At 36.9% G+C, this 20,735-nt stretch overlaps 1 long non-coding RNA gene across 1 annotated transcript in view; it reads right to left on the bottom strand.

Moving 5' to 3' along the window:
• Window positions 1-2,409: 2,409 nt before the first annotated feature.
• Window positions 2,410-20,735, bottom strand: part of LOC116553014 — a 37,325-nt gene continuing 18,999 nt past the window's right edge. The window contains exon 3 of the long non-coding RNA XR_004269595.1: window positions 2,410-3,326. This is a non-coding gene — a long non-coding RNA (uncharacterized LOC116553014). The remainder of the gene's footprint in view (window positions 3,327-20,735) is intronic.

A 20,735-nucleotide genomic window follows, 5' to 3' on the forward strand; every position in this document is an offset into this window, starting at 1 on the left:
TGCAACAGCTGAAACATAGATGGCAAATGTATTAGCCAAAACCATGCATTTTAGTGGGTGATGTTTTTCTTAGATTTTCTCTTTCTGTCCAATGCACTTTCAACTCTACCTGACCACATGTGTGTGTGTATGTGTGTGGGTGTGATTGCATGGTGTGTGTGTATTTTATATTAAGCATTTTCCAATGAAATTTTATATCAATGGGAACGCTTTGCTCTTCTCTGTGAGCCGGCTGCCCTACCATCAGGTAGCAGTTATAGATCTATAGAATTATTTTAGTTTCATCATGGTTCTTAGGTATAAAGAAAGGCTTTAATTAGCACAACAGTCTGCTATCACCGCAGCTTGCATAATTTTGGAGTTAGCAACTAACACATTACGTTTTTAAGTTATTTGCTGAGATTTTTTTTTACATTGCCTTCCCAATGATTAGCATTAAAATTACAAGTATTAAGCTTCATTTAGCACTTGAAAGACTCTTTGTAGTTCTCTATTCAGCAATGACTACATGCTAGATTATAGAGTTGTGTGCCTCATTTATTTATTAGGAAAAATAACAAATAAAGGGTGTGGCAGACAGATCCACTGTGAAAAATCAGAGATCTTGGACAAGAGTCTTTCCTCCCACAAGCCCATGGCTCTTTCCCCTTCCCTTTCCATTCTTGGCTACTGTCTCAACTGTCAGGGACTCATGTAGGGTCTTTCAGGTTTGTATGAGCTATTTTAAGATCAAGTGCCTTAAGACCATGCTTTTACACACATCTATTTAACGGGCCATTCTTTAACCACAGATTCAGTCTTGGGTATGCACTCATCAGCATTGCATTCTACTTTTGGGGAAAGAGATCATCCCCGGCCCTACCCAACCACCACGAACACACATCTTAACAGTATTAAACATTAAATCCTTGTGTGAAATAACAATTCTTTTATTCACAGCATTGAGGAATGTTCAATAAGTGAGGAATGCTGCAACTGGAAGGCTCCAAAAGGAAGTCCAGTTCCAAATCAACACAGAAGATGAGACCCTGCTATAGAGAGCTAGTCAATTTTCTTCTCCTGCCAATGAGATTTCCTGAATTGTATCCAACTTCAACAACAGATTTTTTTTCTCATTGATTCTATTGTGTGGATTTAATAAAGTAAGAGTTGAGTTACGATAGCAGAAAACCCTCAGATTTCTGGATCTGTTCTCTGATTGTTACTAGATAGAGAAGAAAACTAACACAAAAAGAACCCCCTGCCCAGTAAGACAAGAGAGATTGTGAGTAGCCATAATTCTATGATGGAGTTAACAACAACTGAGATGAAAGAAGGTTGTAAGAGTAAAGGTTTTCCTACAAAAATATAAACATGCCGTTGTCAGGCATTAAAAAATATCAAGGTTGCTGTATAGGTCACAAAAACATATGACTAAGTAATGGTTCTTATCTCACTAGGTCAAAAGCTTTCTCTTAATGAATCTTTTAAGACTTGTATGAGTTAATATTACCTTATGCTGAGAATTTCCTCTTGGGATGAGGAAGAACATAAATATTACATATAAAAAGACATTCCATTTTCATGTTCCATAAATTATTATTTCTTTAGGAAAATAGATTTTTAAATGAATGCGAGGGAAACCTTAAATATATTTAAATGATAAACTATTAAAATAAAAACTTACATCCTTTTTGTCTGTGTTCACTCAACTTTTCTTATAATAAAATAGAAATTTCTGGTGGCTGTGTCTCACTTTCCTTCCCATAAAATGGGAAACAGACTGGCAACCTGCCCTTTTCCCCTCAGTCAATTTTTGTTGGAAATTAAATGAGCAGAATGAGCTCTATTTTCTCGTCTTGTATAAGTGCATTTCAGACAAAGATGGCAGTAATTTTGGAGATGTTGCCATAATAATGTTTGAGTTATTGGATTCAGCTCAATCAATAACTTCTTGAGTTAGCTTGTTGGATAGTTCTTAATAATCAAATATAAAAAACAGGGCTTCTTATCAAGCAGAAGGTGGGTGCTACTCTAAAATTCTTCTCATTTACCTTTAGGAGTTTTATAAAATTGTCAAAGAAAAATAGATTTTAAAATACTCTAATTATAAAGGCTCTTAAGGAGGGGTAGGGAGGCTGGGCACAGTGGCTGATGCCTGTAATCCCAGAGTTTTAAAGGCTGAGGGAGGAGGATCATTTGAGACCAGGGGTTCAAGACCAGCCTGGGCAACATAGCGAGACCCCATTTCTAAAAATAAAATTGAAAAAATTAGCCAGGTGCTATGACATTCACCTGTATTCTCAGCTACTCAGGAAGCTGAGGTGGTGGGGGGCATAGCTTGAGCCCAGGAGTTCGAGATTGCAGCAAGCTATGATTGTGTCACTGCACTCCAGCCTGAGTGACAGAGCAAGACCATGTTTCTAAAAAAAAAAAAAAAAAAAAAAAATTAAAATTAATTTACAAATGAGGTATAGGGGATGAAAGTGTCACAAAACCAAATGACAAAAAGTTTGAGTAAGGTCATTGATGTAAGGCGTAGAGTATTGGTTCAAGAACTGATTTTATCCAAACACTTTGGCAACTGAGCTCTGTCAGGATAGCCTCTTTTTACCTCGTCTACCAGCTATCTATTTTCAACCAGCAGGGTGCAACCTTGAGTCAGGCTGGATATGCTCTATCCATGTGGAGAAGCAATGACCAAATTTAACATAAAGATACCTAGAGGTGAGGGAACTTAAGAAACTCAATGTAACCATTCACACTGCAGGGAAGACATTTCGGGCTACTCTGGTAGAAACCCAAACTAGATAATGCAGACCCCCAAAAACAAGCAGAGTCCTTCCAGGAACACAAAAAACAAGTTATTTTTCAGAGAGAATTTAAGGTAGGGAACTGGTTGAACAGGCATTGGAGGACTAAAAAGCTGCCCTGAAACACCAAGTTAACACAGAGAGAATAACTCTAGGAAACAGCTACCACCATTATGACCAGGAGCCAACATAAAGATATTAGGATGATAAGAACCTAGAAGCCTAGAGGAGGGGTCCCTGATAATCTAGGAACTATACCTTGCAAGACAGAGTGCATCCATTGGACTGGCACCTGAGAGCTCAGAGGAGGAGCTGTAACTCAGACCTCTGAGTAAAGCCTCCCTTTCAGCTGACACTGAAACCTAGTGGGGGCTGGTTCTGAGACTGCTGAAAGAAACTGGAATGTGGAAGCAACTGCTGCTTGCTGAAGTGAAGAGCTGTTGCTGGGAAGACAATTGCAAACCAGCATGCGAAACGGAATGGATCAAGTCATTTCTTTGCACCTCTTGTTTTCTAGGCTCCCTTTAACACTCCCTGTTGGCAAAAAAAAAAAAAAAAAAACCAAACAAAAAAAACCGAACTAATAGCAAGTTGACCAAAGAGAAATGTGCTTGATGGAGACCCAGTGATAGCATCACAGAGTGTGGAGGGATTGGGAATTAAAAGATTATAGGTTAGGCTAGGCACGGCGGCTCACGCCTGTAATCCCAGCACTTTGGCACGCCAAGCTGGGTGGATCACCTGAGGTCAGGAATTTGAAATCAACCTGGCCAACATGGTGAAACTCCGTCTCTACTAAAAATACAACAACAAAAAAAAAAAATAGCCGAGTGTGATGGCAGGTGCCTGTAATCTCAGCTACTTGGATGGCTGAGGCAGGGGAATCGCTTGAACCTGGGAGACAGAAGCTGCAGTGAGCTGAGACCGCACCACTGTACTCCAGCCTGGGCAAACGGAACAAAACTGTCTCAAAAAAAAATTGTAGATTAATAACCCTTACACCCATTAATTCCAACAATGATAGGACTTGTGTGAAAGAAAGATTAGCCTCTAATGTTGTAGAGCTGCACTGGCTATTAAAGTGCAGGGCTTTGAGGATGAAGTGCTGCTCCTCAGAAGCTTTTCACAGTGCTTGATATTGAACCAGTGCACTTCTCTCTCATTCGACAGCAGTTCTGACATCTAACCCACAATTTCATATATATTTGGCTTTCCAAAAATCTGCTATTGAGCTAAGCTTTTGCTACCCTATGAAATTAAGCAGCCTACCTCACAGTCTCTTTTCTACCTTGAATTTGTCATCCCACAGCTCTGGCTTGCTGTTAGCACAGTCAGTGTCTAAGCCCTTCTTACAATCACAGTGGGGACTAGCCCCCAAATAGCTGATCACACCAAGGACGTTGCCTCACTTTCATGTCCCTAGAACCTACCAGAAAACAATGTTAATGATAAAATAAAAAAAGATGTTTTCCGTTCCAGAAACTTGACCCTGAAGTCATCTGAGTAAGAGAAACAATGCTGCTGACCTACAGTTTCAGAAACCATTGTAGGAACTCAGAAGAGGAATGCCCATATCAACCATGTATTTGGGCAAATTTCAATGAAAGAAGTGAGTTGCCTTGAACTTAAAGATGTGCTAAGCCACGCGCCTGTAATCCCAGCTACTCAGGAGGCTGAGGCAGGAGAATTGCTTGAAGCCAGGAGGCGGAGGTTGCGGTGAGCTGAGATCACGCTGTTGCACTCCAGCCTGGGTAACAAGAGCGAAACTCGGTCTCAAAAAAAAAAAAAAAAAAAAAAAAAAAAGATGTGCCAACCTCAGGCACTGTGGAGAAAACAGTGGGTAAGGAAGCACTGCACCGTGAATCAGAAGGCTGACATATGAATCTGAAGTCTGCCATTCTCCAGCTATGGGATTTTAAAAGACAGTCAAGTTCTTGAGCCACAGTTTCTTTTGCAAAAGCAGAATAAAAACATATTTTATATAGACTGAGACAATGAAATGGAATAGTATAAATAAAAAGCATTTAACACATCATATATAATTATTAATTTGTTTAATTCTATGTAGAATTGTCATTGAACAATGTAATATGTGGTTTATGAAACATGCCAACCAAAAATTTTAGAAGACATTATACCAGACGTTTAATGTATACCAAGTTATGGTTCTCATACATCCTATTCTATATCCCTTCCCCCTCACCAATATGGCACCGTGATCTTTGATTATCTGGATGGGAATAAGGGTTAGGGAAGGTAAAGTAAAGTGCAATAGATTATTATTCAATTAGACGTTTCTGTGTTAAGCAAATATTTATTTGCTTAACAAGTCTTTTTTCTTGTTCTTATCAGAGAGTAAAAACACCAGGAAGATGAGTTTCTAAGAACTGTAAAAGGAATCAGAAGACATGAGTTGATGTCACTGCTCTGCAATTCAGAAATTATCTGGGAAAGTTACTTTTTTTTTAATGATATAATTGCAGAGATATTTCCAGCCTGTCTTTGTTGTTGTTTTTGTTTTTTGACTTTGTAATAGGTGAATTAGTATCTAACCCATGGCTGTTTAGGGGAATGAATAAGATATTATATGTAAACTGCCTAGTATAGAGTAAACCCTAAAAGCCATAATGAGGGTCATTATTGTCAGCTCCTGAGCATTTAGTGTTATGTGGACTTTGGAATCAGTGAGATGAGGACTTGAGTCTTGGCTCTGCCACTTACTGGCTGTGTGATATCGGGTAAGTCACTTAAAATTTCCAGGTCTTAGTTTCTTCATCTTTGGAACAAAAAGAATAATACTGAGTCTCCCTGCCTTATGGAGTTACTCAGTGGTTGATCTGATGAAAAAAAAAATCAGTGCCAAACACTTTATATGTGTGTGCCTATGTGTATTTGAGTGTATATGTGTATGTTTTTATGCATATGTGTGACTTTGTATTAATATGTATATATATATGTTCATATGCATATCTATACACACACACACACATATATATATATATATGAAGGCCTATTTCAGATAGCATCTTAATATTAGATAATCTAGCTATTATGATCCTAGGACTGGAATTTACTGATTAAGACAAGGAAAGGGCATCAAAATCCAGGGTCTGCTGTGACAACTGAGGGAAGCAAATATAGCCTCTCATTTGTTACAAATAAACATTAATATCTTTATTCCATTCATTAATAATTAATTGCTCCAGGCTCTGATTCTTGTATAATTGTACCTTATGAAAGTCCACAGCAGAGAAATATTGTGCAAATGCAAAATACCAATTTTATCATGAGTAATGAAAATTCAATTAAGTTTAGAATAAATGTGTGAGTTAGTAACCCAAGCTTAACATAAAGACATGGAATATAAATAGATTTTGGAAAACAAAATAACAAGGGTGTGACACTTTATAAAGTGTATTGAAAATCCATCATTGCTTTCTGCACACTGGCAAGAAAAGGCCTACATTACAGGAGAGAATAATTTTTGACATTTTTATTGTGCTTTATAGCCAGAACACTCCAATGAGGAGGTTGAATAGAAAACTTCCTATACAGCACAGTTTGAGAAAAAAATAAAAAGTAGAGACCTTCCAGAATTATTTTTTCCATGTTTCTTTGGTGGGGCCTGGAATTTTGCAGCATTGGTTAAGGTCTTCATTCTAGACCAAAGTGATCAGGGTGAGGTGAATAATATGACCATGAACCTAGAATCAAGGTTTGAGATCTGGTCTGCACTTGATTAACTCTGGACCAAGTAACTTAATATGTCTTATCTTCAATTAAACATCAGAAAAAGAGAGAAACTAATGATGTTTATTGTTATGAAGCATTAAAATAAGATATTTGGTTTAATCACGTTGCATATATTAGGAAAGTTATGAATGTTATGCAAGAGATGAGATTGTAATTTAATTTGATGATTTCAGTATGTTTCTTTTTTAATCATGCAAATTAAAATTTGCAAGTTGAAATAATTTTGTTCTTCAAAGGAGGAACGTCAGAAAAGAATTTTTCTAATTTTATCATTTGTCAAAATAATATGGAAATTCCTATTTAAAAATAGATTTGAAAAGTCATGACAAAATGAAGTAGTCATGTAACAGTCACAGTGATTTTTTGAAGTACAAAAAAACTATTAATAACAAGCCTTATCACTCACTTTCTTCAGCAAACTTGAATTTGTCAGTAATACATATATTCTAAAGAATGAGCCATAGACTTGGAAGCAGTTTCTAAGAAAGTATTTCTTAAATGCCCTGCATAATGGTAACATGAGTAAAATCTCTGTATCAGAGCACCTTGGGACTGGAACTGACCAATCAGACCACTTCCTGCAGCTATCTATTTTTGTGCTAAACTACTTTCTACAGCTGTGCTCATCAATGCTTGTCCAGGCTATACTTGGACCTCTTGAATGATGGCAGACCCATGATTTCACATGGAAGTCCATTCTATTTTTGCTTATTTATGGCTATTAAATCCCTTTCTTAAAATGAACTTATAATCTATTTTTCTGTAACTTTTATTCCTAAATGTCCATCTATTTAGGCTCTACCCGTGCTCTCTTTACTCCTTTTTTAGGTGGTGATTTTTTTAGGTTTTCAAACAATTTTATTCATTTTTTAAAAGATAAAGAGCCTTGTTAATCCAACCGAGTAAAGAGGATGTAGAATTAAATGCACTATTTTTAGTGTGGTCTAACCATAACAGATTGGGGGTGTGTGTGTATGGGTGTATGAGTGAGTGTGTATATATATGCTTTTGCTTTTCCTAGACAGTGACGTTTACTTATTTATTCAATAAATACTAATTAACGTCTTAGTACTTGATAGACACTGCTACAGATAGTTAAACATTGGAGATGAACACATAGACGCTTTTCTTGTTCTCATAAAGCTTACATTGGCTGGGTACAGTGGCTCACACCTGTAATCCCAGCAATTTGGGAGGCTGAGGCAGGTAGATCAGGAGGTCAGGAGTTTAAGACCAGCCTGACCAACATGGTGAAACCCCGTCTCTACTGAAAATACAAAAATTAGCTGGGTGTGGTAGTGTGTGTCTGTAATCTCAGCTACTCAGGAGGCTGAGGTAGGAGAATCATTTGAACCCAGTAGGTGGAGGTTGCAATGAGCTGAGATCATGCCACTGAAATCCAGCCTGGGTGACAGAGCGAGACTTCATCTCAAAAAACAAAAAATAAAACAAACCAAAAAAACTTACATTGTAGTTGGGGAATAGTAAGTATATCATTATATAATTATATATCAGATAGATAAATGAGAAGATTAAAGTAGAATAAGGTAACAGAGCATGAAGAGCAGCTAGCTCTTTGAGATCAAAAGATAAGAATAGGTTTTGCTAAGGAGATAACACTCAAATTGGGACCTGATCAAAGTAAGGGATGAAGTCACAGAGTCCAAAGAGCATTTTTGGCAGAGCTAATGGTAAGTACAAAGACCTAGAAGATCATGAACTTGGTATGAAAAACCACAAGAGATTTGTGTAGCTCTCTCAGAATGAGCAAGAGGAAAGGTAGCTGGAGGTGAGGTCAGAGAGGTAGGCTGGAATCAGAGGCTGTCGAACCTTGCAGGCTATGGTAATGTGTTGGATTCTACTCCTACAAGGCTGTAGAAGTCATTTGAGTGTTTCATTCAAAGGCGTTATTGTTTTGAGAAGATTGCTGGCTTTATCTCCTGTGTAGAGAACTGACCCAGATAACAACAAAGAGGAGGACATGGAAAGCGGAAGCAGAGATCATCTGAGAGAAACTACAGCTGCAGACCAGGCAAGAGATGTTGGGGTCTTAGAGAAAGTGGTTGGATTTGGAATTTCTTTCCAGGACAGTGTCTTCAAGATGTGTTGACAGTCATGGGAGATGGAGGAAAAAGGGGAGCTAAAGATTTTATTGTGGAACAAAGACATAATGGTTTTGCAAACAGGCAGAGAATCAGCAGGTTCAAGGAAAAGTATTATTGTAATGTGAAAAATAATATCCTGAAATATCCCACTGATTGCCTGACATAGCCACTATGGCATTGGACTAGAACTCAGATACTTTTCTGAACTTTGCCATTTATAATTTTCCCTTGAATAAGAAATTTTCCATCTCTAGGCACTCCAGTTTCCTTATATGTAAAAATGAAAGAGTTAAATTAGATTCTTTCTAAAGGTCCATTTATTTCATTTATACCATGTCTCTAAGGATCAAACAAAACCTTTGTTTGCTAATAGATATTTTGAACTCATTAGTGACACTGCAGTGGACTTTGCTTCATAGGGGCCTGTAAGGCAAATATTTCCCAAAGGGAAAGTGTATAGAATTCCATTAGGAATGTACTCAACAAATTGAAATGTCATTTAAAGCTGACAAAGAGTCCCATTTTGATGACCTGACCTAATAAAACAAAGTGAATAAACAAAAATTTGCCTCACTAATGCTTGGGCAAAGGGAAGGGACTCAATCAAGTTATTATACATCGCTACGTGTTTGACGATGTTTTGAGTTACTTCGGCCAAAAGATTAATCTAAAAAGTCAGTAAATGTTTGTTCAGTGGGGAAAGAAATGCAAACAATAAAAAATGAAAAAAAAAAAGCCTTGATTTGTTTATACGAAAGATCTTATAGGTAAGGATCATGAACTATAAATAGGAAGGCAGTAATAGCTAAAGATGGGATAAAGGTAGAAAATGGGAGACATTTGGGCAAAATGGGAGAAAAATCTACAGCAGGAAAGAAGGCAAAGTGAATACTATGGTACCTCTTTTTCTTCTGCTATTATGAGTTAATAAGAGAGAGGGAATAGGAAATAATCTTTCCATAAATATTGTCAGGTTCTCTTAATAACTACTTAACTCTTCCTGCACAGAGAACAAGTTAATTTGGAAGCTTTCCATGTAAAATCATCCACATACATAAAAAGTGAATTTATTGTAATGATGCTTTGTCATTATTGTAATGATGCTTTGTCATTATTGTTTTCAGGCAGTTGTTCTCAAGCTGTAATGACCATAGGAACCACCTGAGGAGCTTGCTGAAAATTCAGACACCAGGACTTTATCCCCCAAAGATTCGGACTCCATGTTTCTTAGATGGGGTCTTGCAGCTTACCTTTTTGTTATTATTATTATTTGAGAAGGAGTCTCAGTCTCTCGCCAGGCTGGAGTGCAGTGGTGCAGTCTCGGCTCACTGTAATCCCTGCAGCGCCTCCTGAGTTCAAGGGATTCTCCCGCCTCAGGCTCCCGAGTAGCTGGAACTTCAGGCACATGCCACCACACCCAGCTAATTTTTGTGTATTTAGTAGAGATGGGGTTTCACCATGTTGGCCAGGATGGTCTCAGTCTCTTGACCTCGTGATCCGCCCGCCTCGGCCTCCCAAAGTGCTGGGATCACAGACGTCAGCCACTGCTCCTAGCCACAGATCACCTTTTTAACAAATATCCCAGGTGATTCTGATGCAGGTGGTCCACAGACCACACTTAATTACCTGTCTTTTAAGAGGCAATAGAGTATGTAGTCTGGGTCTTTTCCTTGTATCGTACCTAAAGTGCAAACGATACTTTTTATAGTTTAGGAACATTTATCCCTGAAGAGAGTCTATAGACAGAGGAAAACTATCTCTGCAATTACATCATCAAGTTTGCTGACTGGACAGAAAGCAAAGTACAATCTGAGAAATATGGCAGGACAATGAGGGCACAAGTGAAATTATAATTCAAGGTAAGAAACATTAAATGGAAAAAGCTGCTTATTTTATACTACTCACAGCATAGTCTGCAATAAAAGATACCAATTGTAAACATTTATGTACCAATTAATAAAATATCAAACATTTTTTAATGTAATTTTGAAAGTAGAAAAAAGTAAATTTGTGGAAGGTTTTAATACGCCTTATAAATTGTGTAATTGAAATATTCTAGCAGCTAATTTCATCCATTTTCTTCTGCATTTATTCTATTAAAGGCAACATAAACCTTCTATTGATTTTAGTAAAAAACATAAAAATTACCTATGCTTAGTTGACTTAGTATTGAAAAGCAAAGCATAGAATGTGAGCAAAACAAGAACAAACTGAAATAATATTTATTTGAAACAAAAGCAGAAAGGAAAAGCCAAACAATAGTGAAGACTTCAAGTTAATTAACAGCATAAAACAAGGATTTTAAGGGAGTAGTTCTCAGCAGCTTATATGCCAGATGTAAAGGGTAGTTTTAATTGTCTAAATGGGCTTTTGGTGGTTTTCCTTTTTTCTTCCTCCAAATGTAGTGATGTTTACATTTATTCACTATAAATTCATGAAATGCATGTATGTGTGCACCACACTAAGTGGAAGAAGAAACTAGTATACATAAAAATGACTACTACAAATTATTTTTACTTGCCTCCAGAATATGTGAGTAAATAAAATAGCAACGTAGTCTTTGATAACTTCCTTGCTTTCTGGTCTGATGAAATGCTACAAGCACATCCGATAAAATTTCCGTCAACAACTCTCAAAGAATCCTGGTATTTGAGACCATATTCTGTATGATAGGGGTGTTCAATGCTCCTAGATTGGCCATAATTTCTAGGTCTTTACAGTACACAGAATCAGAAGGGGAAATATATGCATACATGTATGTATGTGTGTGTGTACATATGTACATTTGTGTCTGTCAACACACATAAGTGCATGTTTATTTAAGTATGTTCGTTTGAAGATAAAACACATAAGTTAATGGTACTTCAAAATAAGTTTTCGTGGGCTATTAAGTTTTAAATTAGTTTGTTCAAGCTTATATCTATACTTCATTCTTTCATCAAAAATCTTGGTTCCCAATACCAGCAACGTAAGTACTAATTTTTGAAATTTTAAAATTCATGACAGTCTCAGAATAACTACCAAGACGCCACAAATGTAGAGATATGTTTTCCATATATGTAAAGTCTACTGTCCTAAGCATGTATCTTACTAGAGATATTCAGTATAATAAACATGTTTTAAAAGCACGTGAAATAATTATCCTATGTATGGCGGTGCCACCAGCTCAACACACAGTTAAGTTCTTTTATTTCATTATGATTTCTAGCTTTAGGAACTGCCTTTATATTTTTTATTTTCTAATTATGTTAAATATATATTTTATCCCAAGATCAAGGGTATATAACAAGCAATATTTAAACATTTCTAACTTCTAATCTCAGTCCTCTGTATCCTCTTTCTTTCTTCCTCCCACAGGTTACCATTTTAATTTTTTAACTTTTTCTATGACTTTTTGAAATAAGCAAATCAAACACACACATTTTTGTATCCCTTTTTTCAAATACATTTCTTCACCTTGATTTGGTTTTGTTTACTGATACATCATAGAGGCCCCTCCCCACCATAGGAATATATAGAGAAACTATTGTATTTTGTGTACTATTATAAATTTCTACCTATAACATAAAGCAATTTCAAAATTAATAGATTTTTTAAAAAGTTAGGGACTTTGACTAAATTCCAGGCCCCTAATCTTCTATAATTAGCAAATAATACAGCATTTGAGAGGCCCTAGAAATGGACTTTATACAAAATTTCTTTGTACAGAATTCAATACAAATTTCTTTGTACAGAAATTCATACCAAGAAATCCACTTTTATTGGTACTTCTAGAGATGGACTTTGCTGCTCAGTACATCCTCTTATTAATTAATTTATTTATTTTGAATAAACAAATGTTTATTGAGCGCTTCCTGCCAGTATCAGGCATACCAAAATATGAAAGATGCTCTCTGGCTTCAGTGTTTATAATGTTAGCAGAGGAATCATGTATTAAGTGCTTGGCACATGGCGCTGAAGTCCCTCTTTGTCCCATTCTGTTGGCGACAGCAAAGGGCATGGTGCGGGGGAGACAAGTTAGAAGACTGCAGGTGGTGTCAGGTTGGTCCCTAAAAGTTACAGCTGGCTTAAATGTATAAGAAGAGACAGGGGTAGACATATAACACCTATTAATATTTTTCTTCTCCCCACCCCCCTCCCAGATAATTTCCTTCCTGTAGTGCTGTTTTTCATCCTCTGACTTACACCTTTGCTGTAACAGTCAGACTCTCTGCAGTAAGTATAACCGTTCTCAGACTCATACCCCGTTTCCATTAGTTTATCATTTTAAATGTCTCCTTTAAATGCCTCCCCCCTCCCACCACCTTTCCCCTTCTCTAATGCGTCTCTTTTATAGCTTTCCAGTCATCCCTGCTGTTTACTCTTTTATTCTGATGTAACCAATCAGACTCACACAAACCCAATTCATTCCAAAAGGAGACTTAATGTGCCATAAAACTAACAGGGAGATTGCTCTCAAGGTGGGCAATAAGCTGACACAGCACACAGGTAATATTTATACAGCAATGCTGCTTCCTGAAATACCAGCCACTGCACTGCTTGCAAATCACAGGGTAATTATCTGCGTTAGGTCCTTAATCACCGGAGCAAAGCCCTTTATACGTAAACACAAATACTGAATGTGAGCCTGGATGCTTAGGAAAAATGAGACAAGGGAAAGACACTGTGTGAGGCTGAGGTGAGAACAGGTGGAGAGGAATGCTCCCTACAGTTTTTATGGGGGCAATAAAGTACAGTGGTCAATGTGAGGGTCTCTGAATTCAGACAGGTTTAAATAATGTAGTGACCTTGGGCCAGTTACTAATCCTGGATATACCTTGGTTTTGTTCCACAGTATATGACCCAAATACTCTCATCTCATGGATGTGTTATTTGTTGAAGTGCTAGTTAGAGAAAGTGCTGACACTTAACACAAAGGTGTTTCTCTTTCTTACCAATATCACTGTCATCTTTATGTTCATCTATCACTACCAAGATTTTCTTCTTAGAGACCTTTCTTTATTTTGGGAAGACCCAGAAGAAACCACAAATTGAACTGATTGTCACATCTGTTCTATCCTGTTTCTGCAGAGAAGACCTAGCCACTGAGACTGACCCTTGAAGAAAAGGGTGACAGGAGCCACGCTTGCAGTTTGCTGGTGTCATAGACTTACAGATAAGGATTAAGTTCTAATGTTTGGAGAGAAGGAAAAACGGTACCTTCACAAAAGCTGCAGTTATGCTCCAGAGTTTACATAGCAAGCACTGGCTCTAGCTTGAGTATTACTAGCACTCATGTCTAAGGATTCCTGGCACATTTCAGAGCCTGCTTAACTGTGACCCTCACACCCACCTCCCCCAGCCCCTCATTTTTTAAATAAATATAGAATCGCAGGCCTTAATTTTGGATGAGATAATTTTGTTCTTATGAATCCAAGTCTTTCTTAAAATTATATACATGCTTTAAAAGTATCCAGAAAAAAACAACTTTAGCTCAATTTAGTTTTATCACCACTGTTACAAGGAGAGCCTCATTGTATGTGCATTCCTGGATTTTTTCTGCTTTAATTTCAGCTGAATATTGTCACAGGCTGGAGGATCCCAGACATTTGAGAATAGATTCAAATCTGAGAATGGGCCTTGTGACTATTTCAAGGGATATCCTTCTGTTATTTAAAAAAAAAAAAAGAAAGAAAAAAAAATCCTGTGAGTCTGGTCATAATAGCTCACATTTATTAGATATTTACTGTCTGTCAGGCTGGGCCATAAGAACTTTGTATTAACTCATTAACTCCATCTCATATACTTTCAAAATAGCTGTTATTATTTTTCAATTACAGATGAGGAAACTGATGCACAAAGAGATTAAGTTACCTTTTCATAATTATACAGCTACTAAGTAGGATTCAGGACATTGAGCCCAGATAGTCGGGGGTAGATAGATCCTGTGCATTTGATAACCACACTGTACTGCCAATATGTCTTTTTTTCTCTTCAAGCCATCAGAGAAATAACCTTTCCAAAAATGAGTTGAAAAAAGCAAAATGCAATTACCAATAGTTAATAGCATAAATTAACATATGTTTTTAAATATTAAAATATAGTTATTCCATCATGTCCTAAATAAATTGCCATTCTCAGTGAAAATGAGATTTCAAAGCACTTTTTGGATTCAATTTCTGATATGGTTAATCATGTAGACTTCCAGAACTCAAATGGCCTAAGAATATATTTCTACATTTTGCAAAAATCTATGGAGGGAAGTGGTATAGCCAAGGACACTACTGCGACTGAGTAGAGACTAGAGCCCTCCATCTCCGGTCCCTGGTGCTTTTCTCTTTTCTTGTTCACTCTGTAGATAGGTTAGAATTTTAATAAATCAAGAATAACACATCTTGCTTTGATACAGACAAAATAAAATTAAGATAAATCTTAATATGAAGATGATAGTGTCTACATGTACCTTAAGAGGCTACATTAGACCTGCCATGTCCAGCTAAATAGAATTTGGAGATGGAGAAATGATGATATGTTAGGCAGAGTAGAAAAATCTGTGGTCATATACTTCCGTGGCCCAATGTGAAAGCAATTCATTACTCCCAAACTATTGCCCTTGCTTTATAGGGATACAGGACCTAGGATGTCTCTTCTAAGACCATATGTCACGCTGTGGACCATAACTGTCATTGAGAGATAAAGCAATGTGTTTTACTTGTCAGTCAATCTGGGTAGTGAGCATTTTCACTTTGTGCAACTGTTACAAACAACATGCTTAGTTGATTTTAAGATAGTTGGACTGAGTTGCTTCTTATAAACATTTCCCACTGTGTTTTCCATTTCTGAAACACACTTCCTTGAAATCCTGCTAAAATTATAGTAGCAATGTGGTGGGAGGTAGAATAATGGCCTGCCAAAGATGTCCACACCCTTGTCTCTGGAATCTGTGAATAAGTTACCTTACATGGTAAAAGGGACTTTACAGTTGTGATTAAGGGAATAGATTTTGAGATGAGATTATTCTAATGATTGAGGAGGGCCCAATCTTCCATTTCCAAAAAATGTGGGAGAGAAAAGCGGAAGGATTAGTCAGCGAGATCTGATGAAATAAGAAAGAGGGACACTCCAAGTATGAGAGTGACTCAACTTGTTGTTGGTTTTAATAACAGGAAGGCAGACATGACCAAGGAATGCAGGCAGTGTCTAGAAGCTGGGAATGACTCTTAGTTGAGAGTCAGCACAGAAATGGAGACCACAGTTTTATAATCAGAAGGAAATGAACTTTGCCAACCACTTGAATCAATAAGGAATTGGAATCTCTCCTAGAGCTTCCAGAAGAAACACAGCCCTTCCAACACCTTGTTTTTAACCTGGTGAGACCAAATGTTAGATTGACCTACACAACCGAAAGATAAATTTGTGTTTTCTTAAGCCATTAAATTTGTGGTTATTTGTTATGCCATAATAGAAAGCTAATATAAATCATTATCTGAAAACATTATTTCAGCACTCTCAGTGATTTTCAGAATCAGAAGAGAACTTATTCAGACCAGTCTGCCTTCTTAACCAAGGTTTTTTGTTTTGTTTTGTTTTGTTTTTTTCTTATTTCCCACTGTCCTGATTTTGTTCCTCTACCCAACATAGATTTTACAGATAGATATCCTTTGATTATCCCCTGGTAGTTTCAGTGTTGTAGATAGTGCCACACATTGAGCTAATGTCAGTGTTTATACATAAATTGATCAGGCTGGGCGCAATAGTGCCTGCCTGTAATCCCAGCACTTTGGGAGGCTGAGGCAGGTGGATCACCTGAGGTCAGGAGTTTGAGACCAGTCTGGCTAACATGGTGAAATCCCATTTCTAGTAAAAAACACAAAAAAATTAGCCGGACCTGGTGGCACATGCCTGTAATACCAGCTACTCGAGAGGCTGAGGCAAAAGAATCACTTGAACCCTGGAGGCGGATGTTGCAGTGAGCCAAGATCACACCATTGCACTCCACCTTGGGCAACAAGATCGAAACTCCATCTCAAACATAATTGATCAAAATAATCTCTTTAAATCGTAAAGCTACCAAATAAACAAAATGATCACTGCCAAGTAATTTTCATAGAGACAGGTACATACTCTGTTGGCTACAAAGGATTAGGAAAAAAAGAGTTAATTATTCTCCCCCCTCTAGAGTTCATCTCATTGTAACTAGGGGGTTGGATTCATTTAGTGGTTTTAGCTATTTAGGGCTCATTGAGAAGGTATGGGGTTAATCCAACCAAATCCACCAGGTTGAGAAAGAAAGTGAGTTTCCCAAAGGAAATTCATGGTCTTGTCCCCAGAAGGAGGGTAAATGGATGCTGAGCTGAAAACAACAGATGTTCAGGAAAGTATATTCCTTGCTGTTCAAAATATACATACATACCTACATTTTCATACAAAAAACTCACTCAAAGGGAAAAAGTTCAAGTCCAAGATTCCTCCTTAATTGATGTATAGTTTCTTGCTCACTTTGGGATGTAGCTCCTCCTTGTTTTTTAATATATGCCTAAATTATAAATTTATCTACATCTAACTTAACCAATACACTGTGGTGTACAGATGGTATAGGACTCCTCTTTGAAGAAGTAGATGTTGGTGAATGGTATACAGTGGTTATATGTCCATGGCAGTCATCATATCCTGCAGGTCAGAAAGTAGGAACTTTTGTCTCTGATAAAGCCAGAAAGTCTTGGTCCAGCAATCTGGAAACCCAGGTGTTCTCTAACGGGCTGTTCTTTTTTCATTGCCCTCTGTGGCCAGATTTAAGAAGGCCATTCTCTGTGTATAGGTTGTACCTCTTTAGCAGCCTGCATGACACAGTATGAGCTCAGGGACAAGGGAATTTTCTTAGGGATGAAGCTAGTGGTCCCCAACCACTTTTGTCCCAGGGACCAGTTTCAAGGAAGACAATTTTTCCAAAGATAGGGGCAGGGATGATTTCAGGATGAAACTGTTCCACCTCAGATCATCAGGCGATTAGTTAGTTTCTCATAAGGAGCGTGCAACCTCGATCACTTACATGCATAGTTCACCATAGGGTTTGTACTCCTGTAAGAATCTAATGCCTCAGCTGATCTGACAGAAGGTGGAGCTCAGGCAATAATGCTCACTTAGGCTACTCACCTCCTGCTGTGTGGCACAGTTCCTAGCAGGCCATGGCACCATGGTACCAATCAGTGGCCTGGGGTTTGGGGACCCCAGGCTAATCAATCATATAACAGTTAGATAAGCTTATGATTTGTTTTGTTTTATTATTTCTTAATACAATTATCTTAAAGGTTAGTAGGTTATTTATGTCTCTGCTTCTTTCAAATCAAATAGGTTGCTGAGCTATAGTCTGAGTCCAGAACCTAATATAGGAATAGTGGTTTGCAGCAACTGACCTCAGACAGTTTTCTTGCTGCTTTTCTAGCCCTCACATTAATAGCTTCCATATTTGACTAAGCTTCTGGACAATTCAAAATAGTGGGTTGGGGAGAAACAGTCCCTGATATGCTCCTTGTCACAGTTCCTGATGTGCTTCTAAATCTCAGCTCCATCATCACATAGAGATTCAATCCAGCTTCCCCCAACGTGCACTCAGGAAATCGCTTGCAAATTTCTGTCAGTCTGCCTGTTTTTTCCACTTGAAGAAGTTGGCCTTTACTATTTGCCACCAACAGTATGGGGTGGATATGACGGTGAATGTAGAAAAACTCTGTACAGAGCTTAAATGTTCTTGATTTGCACTGAAGTGCTCATATGCATTTTGAAATAGCAATATGTTTTCATTTGAGCCTTTATGACTTTAAGAGGGAAAAGGGGGTATTTGTATTCTGTTAGCAATAAAATGAAAAAAACAAAACAAAACAAAACAAAAAAAACTTCCGTCTTCTCATTTGTATGTAGCATATAAATGTATTTATTGTTTTAAAATTCTAATCTCTAAATTTGTCTTTTACCTGACGGTTTTGGAGCACTTTACATTTATTGTGACTAATTATAAATTTGGGGATTATTGCTATCATCTTAGTTTGTGCTTTCTATTCACCAGGCTTCTTTTTAACTCATTTTTCCTTCCTTTTCACCTTCTTGGATTAATTAAGTAGTTTTATTCCCTTTTTATTTTTCAATTGTTTTAGAAAATGCAGATATGTATGTATATAATATGTTTGTGTATAAAATGTCTGATTGTTGTCTTACTCTTAAATATAAAATATGCTTAAATTTAAAAGTAATTAATCTTTGTAGTCTCCATTTAATCAATATAATATTAAAATGCTTTAAGTCATTTACCTTATATGTTGATTTTGTCCAGTATTTTAATTCCTTCATGATTTTATACACTCAAAGTTACAAATGATTATGAGTTATGCTCCATTGGATGATTGCTCAGTGAATGTTCACTCCTCAACATTTCCATTGGTGAAATGTTCCTTCATGGCCTGTTACTCTGATGTAGATCACGTGCTTTAGCCAATGGGATATTCATAATGGTTGTGTGAGCAGAGAACTAGTACTTCATTCATTCATAAGGATAAGTAATAAAATTTCATTGTATGGATATATCACATTTTGTTTATCCATTCAGAGTTGAGGGTTACAATTTTTTCAAATCCTCACCTATACTGGTTATTTTCCATTTTCCATTTTTAAATTACAACTACCCTAGAGGGTATGAAGTAATATCTCACTGTGGTTTTGATGTGCATTTCCCCAATGAGTAATGCTGCAGTTATATATGAATCTTAGGATCAGTTTGTCAATTTCATCAGAAGAATAAGCTGAGATTTTTGGTAGAGATTGGACTGACTCTATAGATCAATTTGGAGAGTGTGGCAATCTTAACAATATAAAGCTTTTCAATCCATACACACTGATGTGTTTTCATTTATTTAGCTCTTTAATTTATTTCAAGGGTGTTTTGTAGTTTTCAATGTGCAAGTTTTATACTTAAAGTTTTTCCTGAGTATTTTATTCTTTTTAATGCTATTGTAAATGGAATTATTTTCTTAATTTTTTTTTAAGATTTCTCATTGCTAACATGTAGAAATAACATTGTCTTCTGGCTACTCTTGTTGTAATCTTTCTTCCACTAGTGGCCTTCTAGTGGAAGGAAGATTACTTCCACTAGACGTTCACACAAACTTCTTACTCATGGTTGGTTATTTCTCACGTCTTTTCTAATTTTGGATGTAAAAGTTTCCTTAGACTGGCTTTCCCTGTGAAAATCCTGGCTGGCTTAAAAGCATGTTTCTCTAAGATGGTTTGGAATTTTCTTCTGCCTAGAACTTTCAGGTATTACAAATTGAGATTAATTTTGATATTCTCTTCTCTGTTTAGAAGTCCATACTCTATGCAGATGGTATAAATTTGATACCAAATCCATATGCAACATAATTGATAATTATACATTTTTAAGGAAGGCTTGTCTTTCCATGCAAAGACCAAGCAAAAGCAGACAAAGTATCTTTGATATATTTTACTAATCCCACTGTCAAGGTCCTCAGCTTGCTGTAGGTGTCAGTTCCATATCCCTACTTCCCACTGGCCTGAGGTTTCATCTCCTGTGATAATGAATATAACAATACAAAATACAGGTCATAGAGGCTGACAGTATCTCCTAGGGGAGTTGCAACTTCTGCTCACCTATTTACATTTGAAGTTTTCAGTATTCTCTTTATGTCCGGTCCCCAAGAATTTCCCTTCTCAGAATTTTAGCTGTGCATTTAAAGAGTGTTCAACATATCATTGTAGACTTCCTGTTTGTTTAGTGGCAACATTTTCTGATTATCCAGTCTATTATTTGGGCAGAAGTGGAAGCTGAAACATGTGTTGAGGGCTGAATTTTGGCTACAGGAATACAGTGGGATCTGGCTAGCTCTCTACAAATGTATTCTGGTTGTTCTCACATGAAAAGAAAGTTGATTGGTTTTCTATCTTTAAGGACAAATACCTCAAGCTGAAAAGCCTACCATAGGATATAGGCTATAAAATGACAATATCTTACATAAACCCTGATTTTCTTTTCTCCATATATATCTTAAAATACAAATGATAAACTGTTTGAAAATAATTGCTGAATGATTTGTTTGGT

This window comes from Sapajus apella, unplaced genomic scaffold (genome assembly GCF_009761245.1).
Source record: "Sapajus apella isolate SASKATOON/1434 unplaced genomic scaffold, GSC_monkey_1.0 scaffold12, whole genome shotgun sequence".
Lineage (NCBI taxonomy): Eukaryota > Metazoa > Chordata > Mammalia > Primates > Cebidae > Sapajus > Sapajus apella.